The following is a 6,900-nucleotide window of genomic DNA, read 5'->3' as shown; positions in this document are numbered from 1 at the left end:
TCCTCACCTCCTTTTATAGTGACGCTGCAATAAAACACTGCATTTTCAGCACTAACATTTTCCGATACATTCCCCGCGCATTAACAGAGTACTCACGGAAAGAGGATTGAGAAATTCGATGCACCAAATCGTTCTGACAGCATTTGCAGCGCGTTTTGTCCTCCATTCAAAGTCGGTTTTCAGAAATACTATACTGTATATATATATAAAAGAGAAAGAATACGAGGATTTTTCTTTTTACTTTAACATTTTTACGACTGTGTGTGTGTGTGTGTGTGTGTGTGTGTGTGTGTGTGTGTGTGTGTGTGTGTGTGTGTGTGTGTGTGTGTGTGTGTGTGTGCGTTTGGTCTTGGTGATTTCTTATAGGATTGAGGTAAATAAGTAACGTCCATGCTCTTAATACTACTTTACACCATCATAATCAGCCTTAAAATTAAATTGGATACTCTGTACACACACACACACACACACACGCACACGCACACGCACGCATGCACGCACTCCCGACATTACTGTATCCTTGAGTTCTCTTTACGTTCTTTTATCTCTAACATTTTTTTTTTCATTAGCGGTCTTTATGATTCGTTGTACGTATATAGTGTTATATAGCGATGGTTTGTTTTACTTTTATCTGGTTTGGGGATAAATTTGTAAGCTTTTTGTGTCATTGTTTAGATTTAATTCGATCTTCATTCGTAACTCAGACTTCATAACTAACATTTCTATTTTGTCTCCGCTCTATGGAAGATTTAACTCTTTTAGTCTTGCATCAATACAAACGTCAGATAACACAAACAATTTATGTTCAGTAACCTTTCGTCTTACTAATGGTGTGATTCATTTTTTGCGTTCCATCCTTATTGATCATGTTTCTGTAATGCTGTTCTCATTTACTTTAAATCGGAAGTTCAATAGCTCAGCACGTTCATCTCACTTTCAATAAAACTTTGTCGTCTGGAACATATTTGAGAGATTTCTTAGCTTTTCGAAAGTCTGTATAACATTTTCTGTTCTGTATCTGAGATCCTGTCTTTGAGAAACTTTCCTGGATTTATGACGTATAACTCCCGAGCTCTCAAGCCCAATCTGATATCTGGTGGTGTGTGGTGGCCGGCTTCTGGTGTATAAGATGTTCGATCCGCTCCCTCCTAATTAGCTCTCGTAAAAGTATGCTCATCACACTTGTAAATAAGAGAACTCCAAAGTTAAATGAGTTTTCTCCTCTCCCCTTTTAAAGTAAGGCACAAAAGTAAAGGCTTCCTCTATGGGTTTGGTTGGTTTCCTAGACGCGGTAAACAAATTATGTAAAACTGGACTCACGTATGTAGCACACTCTTCAAACAGCGGGCCAGATTTCACGTGAAGGACGTTCAAGTCAATATTACATATCTTCCATATTTTTTACTTCCTCGCCAGAACACCAGTCTTCCATTAAGGACATTTATCTTACGAAAAAATGTTTCTTTATCGTAGTGAAAATTACAGTTCTCATTAATTTATGTATTTCTTCATAATTTTATCTTCCCTTCCTTTACGGCGTTGGTCTTTGCATCTCTTATTTTTGTTCTATTTTCGGTACATGTAATGAATAGAGAGGGAGATCGTGACTCTTCTCATTTATCTTCCCTGCGTCCTATTTGAAACTTATCTCTGCATCTACATTTTTATTTTATCTTTATTTTTATTTTCAATATTCATTCCATGCTCATTTATATGCCAGAATATCACTGAGTCATCCAAGTTTATTGCATACCTTGATATCTTTTTCCTTTCAGCTTTTCCAAAATCTTAAATCGGACCGAGTTTTTTTTTCTTCCATTCCTCAAAAGATAACTTCGAACTCCATTACTACATTTACGTGATGGCTGCGGCTGCCCTGTGGTTGGATTTCTGGTTCAATATAACAGATTCCAGAATGAAAAAAAAATCACAATTCTTCTTTTCCATCTTGTTGAGTGCGGTCACGGTATGATGTTAAGACGTACTTTCCAGCTCGTTATTATACCCCTTACAACGAAGGGTAGGATGTACGGTAGAGGCGCGTAGGGGTTCTTCTATATATAAAATTATTGAAAAGTAGATGAACATAAGAAAAAGTAAGTGGAGTTATAATATTTTCATCTTGTTTTCCCGTATCTTCCTCTTCACAACGAAATATTAACTCTCATCCACACATCGTCTTTTCTGGACTGACCCAATTATATTTAACGTCAGCCACCAAATGTCTTGCCGTCGCGTCTCTCGTAAGCAGCACAATTTATTCCCAACAGCTCCGCTAATAACGTCATCTGCATTAGTGTGTGTAAATCTTAAACTTTTCACTCCTAATTTTGTCTCTTGTCACTTTACTCTAGTTGTCTTTCTTTTGTTTTATATTTCTTTATTTACGTATACACAGACACGCACAATCATGCACGCTTGTCTCTACTTCATATTTGTATCGTGTGCTATTTACTCGTATGCCTGTGGAGTATTTGAATGTCTGTTTACCAATCGCTTCATCTTTCTGTATGAGTTCACCGCCTATCAGAGTATGTATTTCAGGTGCCGGCGATGTAATAAATTCCTGTGCCTTTGCATGTGCATGTATACAAAGGGCATTTATGTAAAAGGTGAACAGTGTACGTGTAGGAACGTGTACGCTACCTGTAAATACACATACACGCACACCCACACCCACACCCACACACACACACACACACACACACACACACACACACACACACACACACACACACACACACACACACACACACACACACACACACACACACACACACACACATGCAAAACTGTCTCTCAAACGCTTTCTCCTCACCGTTTCCCTTTCTTGCCTGCACTTTCCAAAATGTTATTCTCCCAGCCTGTGCGTCTCATTATTCTCAGCCTCACACACGCGGCAAGGGTGAAGGTGGCGCCTGTGATGGGCGGTGTGATGGGTGGTGATGGCGCGGCACCAGATGGCATGTCCCTAGTACCCTTTTCAGCCCCTTGTCGTTTTTGGCTTGTCGTGTTGATATTTTTCGCACTCGAGTCGCGGTGAAAAATGGAAAGGTCAGGGAGCGGCTGGAGTGTGAACAGGAAATGTCTTCCCTCGTAACTACCAAAGACGACCTTTTTAAAACATGACCTTTTCATTCTTGTATTACTAATTTTTTTTTATCTTATTTGTTCACACTTTATTTTGTATATCTATTTGTATTTTACCTTTTGTTCATTTTTCATATTCAGTCTTCGTATTTATTTTATGTGTATTGTAACTTAAGTGTATGTTTTTTTCTTGATGTGTATGTATGTACGTGGTTGTATGTACAGTATTATTGGTAAACACTCATATGAAATTCCATGCATGCAAATATACTTTAAATTCAGTTGTGATGTGAACCTTAATATTTCAACCTATGTATGTGGAGGGGATGGGGTACCTGACTGTCTGTGTGTGTGTCTGTATGTATGTATGTATGTACGTGCTTGCATGTCCGTATATATACACACGTCCGCCATTCACCACACCCTCAGCCCACGCAGCATCTTTACACACTCTCCCTCGCATCCCTCCCTCACAACCCTCCTGCCACCCCATTCACCCCCTCCTCCCCTTTTTAACTTCCAGGGTTCACGCCCCCCGCTACGTGATGGAGGTGCGAGTGACCAGGGGACGGCGCGCCCTTAAGTCACGGGCGGTAATTGTTGTTTCCCTCGCAAAATGGAGTCGGGAGGTGGCAGTGGTGAAGAGAGGAAAGGGGAAGGGAAAGGGAGGTTAGTGGCGGGTGAAAGGAAGGTTATAGCATCGTGGTGATGGTGGCGGTGATGGTTATAGGAAGGGGCAGAATGTACGGTATGGTGGTACTAGGGGGTGGGAGGTGTAGGTGTTAAGGGAGAGGGAAGAACAGTGTGAGGATAACGGAGGGAAGGGAAGAGGTGGTGAGCGAGGTGTTAGAAGGGACGAGTGGTGAAAGAAAGACGCTGTCATCATTAGAAGTGGTGGGATTAAATTTGTTGATGTAGAAGTATTGTGTAGTAGTAGTAGTAGTAATAGTAGTAGTAGTTTTGTAGTGAAAATAATGATAGTACCGGTAAAAGGTTTAATATTAGTAGTAGCGGGTAATAAATAGAAGCAGCATATATGTCCTAGCAGTATCCGTAGCAACAGCAGTAGCAGCAACAGTAGTAAAAATTGCAACTCCTCGTCCTCTCTCAGACAGTCCGCGGCCACACCACGCCACCAGGAACAACATATTAAATTCCGCGAGCCACCCACGAGTCTCGCCGCCCCGCTCACCCTCGCCTCAAATAAAGAACTTGCCGCCGCGTGTCCCAGCGAGTTTCCTAATGAATTTCCTCCCGGATTTGCAATGTTTGTAGGAAGCGTTGTACTCATACTGCTGCTCCTTCGCGGCAACTCCAACAGCATCAGAAGAAGGAGCAGGACGAAGGACGCTTAAAACTTTCCTTTATTTCAAACACGTACTCGTATTGTTCTATCTAAGAGTTTGTTTCGTTTTTAGTATTTGTTTGCTTAAGTTAGATTACTCTGTTTATTTACTAAAGATAACGAGGAATTTTGGCTTCTGAAGTGTTATATACTTGTTATTGTTGAAAAGTATCGTATTATTTTTGAAAGAAGAAAAGTGTGGATTACTTTATTTACTTGCAATATACGTTAGCTTAGTCAGAAGGTACAATATCGCTAACAAAACAGGAAGAGAAAATGAAAGTTAGGAAAGAGAATGAAGGTAAAGGATTAGAGTATAAGTATCATAACAGTATATCACTTTACGAACACATATAGTACCTGAATAGGCCATATACCTGTCCTACCTTCACACCTTCTCCCTTACCTGGATACACAGCGCCACTAACCCCTTTAATGCCATAATTGGAAAATATCACACAGCTGCAATAAATGAACGTACTACAACAGGTGTAGCTAATGAGTACCTTCGTGCCCTACATACCTGTCCGCTTCCACACCTGCTCCCCTTCCGTGTTGCTCTATACCACAAGGCCTTTAGCACCGTATCCTCCCCTCGCACCCCTCCATACTTCGGGTGTTACGGCCGCTGGAACATCCTCTCCCAGCATCCCTTTAGTGCAGCCATCCCGTGCTCTAATTTAAAGGGGGAGGCAGGATGTCGCAGTGGTTGGGAGTATCACCTTTTCTGGCTCCTCTCCTTCGGGTGTCTAGACCAGCACGTATCTAGCTGACTGTGGTGTTTTAGTTGCTGCTAGTGAGATTCTCGTGAAGTCTTCCATTTGGTTTGTTTCCTTGTGAAGATGGTGATGATAGTAGTTGGTGGTGATGGTGAGGATAGGGATGGTGTTTGTGGTGTATTTTGCTTTTTCTATTCCTGTTTTGTGTTATTTTTGTGTGTCAGTTTTTCTATGTTGGAAGGACACTGGCCAAGGACAACAAAAGAGGAATCGAAAATGTAAAACAGGGGCCACTCAGATGCAAGTTCCTAAAGGAATGTGTAGAGAGTCATCGAGAAATTAAAAATAAATGTCTTGAAATCTCTTAGTCTTTGTCTCTATTTCTGTCTTTGTCTTTTTCTTTTTCTTTCTGTCTATCTATATGTCTACGTGTTTACCTCTCCTACTCTTCTGTGAATCTTTATCTTTTTTTTTTTTTTACTTTTTTTATCATGCGTGTCATTTTGTCTGCCTCTCATCTGCACACACACACACACACACACACACACACACACACACACACACACACACACACACACACACACACACACACACACACACACACACACACACACACACACACACACACACACACACACACACACACACACACACACACACACACACACTAATTGTTCTAGGGCAGCGTGGCCTTAAGAGAAGATGACCTAACTTACGTACTTTTGACAGTTTGGCGGTCATTATCCTCTGTAGTTACCTCGGCAAACTACTTGATGGGGCTGTTACGCTTAAAGACAAGACCAAAGCCTGTCCTGGAGCCTCCTCTTGACCGGAGTTTTCGTTTTGGAGAGAAAGTGGCAAAGTTGAGGAGAAAGATGTAAGAATGTGGCTTACTGATATCTAAGTGGGTATTTCTAATTAATGGTTATGTTGTGGTCTCCCATATTGTGCAATCTTTATGGGAGAGAGAGACAGAAGTTTTGGCTGGTTGAAAAGTTGTTTGATAGACAGATAGTCGTAACATACATAGAGAGAGGTTGGTAGATGGGTAGTTAGATTATAAAACCAGGCAAATAGATACTTCAATGAGAGACACGTAGAAAGATGATTTGATAAAATAAATACTTTTCTTACTAAAATTTAAAGTAACAACAATTTTAGTGGTGGTAATTGTGGTTTTGGTAGTGTTGGTAGAAAGAAAAATGGTGGTTGAAGTTATTAAGAATGATGTAGTAATTGTAATAAAAGGCGACAAGTTTTTAGTTGCAGAAATACAAAAATTTTTTCTACATTTGACGCGCGCGTGTGTGTGTGTGTGTGTGTGTGTGTGTTTACGTGTGTACATGTGTGTGTGCATGACTGCCTGCCTGAGTAGGTGTATATAACAAGACCAAGCGAGACGAAGTGAGGCGGGACGCGCGACCTTCACTTTACTTTACTTCACCTCACCTCACCTCACCTCACCTCGCCTCGCCTCCTGACACCGAGATGGGATGCGAAGAAAGAAAGAAAAGGTCAAAAGTTTACGCGATGCCACGAGAAAATAATTCACACACAATGGGATGAGGTGAAGCTCCAAGGAGACTCCAACAACTTCTTATCCAGGAATCATATTATTATTAAGCTTTGCGACGCCATTGCCACAACTTTGCACTCTTAGGACACTATTTTATGATCGCTGGAGGAGTTTGAATAATAGAGGTACCAGAGAGAGAGAGAGAGAGAGAGAGAGAGCTAAATGATTAT

At 41.0% G+C, this 6,900-nt stretch overlaps 1 protein-coding gene across 2 annotated transcripts in view; it reads right to left on the bottom strand.

Annotated features, from left to right (window-relative positions):
- Window positions 1-6,900, bottom strand: part of LOC123520665 (nephrin-like) — a 351,273-nt gene that overhangs the window by 225,963 nt on the left and 118,410 nt on the right. The gene's annotated exons all lie outside the window — the stretch shown is intronic.

Source organism: Portunus trituberculatus, chromosome 47 (assembly GCF_017591435.1).
Source record: "Portunus trituberculatus isolate SZX2019 chromosome 47, ASM1759143v1, whole genome shotgun sequence".
Lineage (NCBI taxonomy): Eukaryota > Metazoa > Arthropoda > Malacostraca > Decapoda > Portunidae > Portunus > Portunus trituberculatus.
This window is presented reverse-complemented; position numbering and strand designations above follow the sequence as displayed.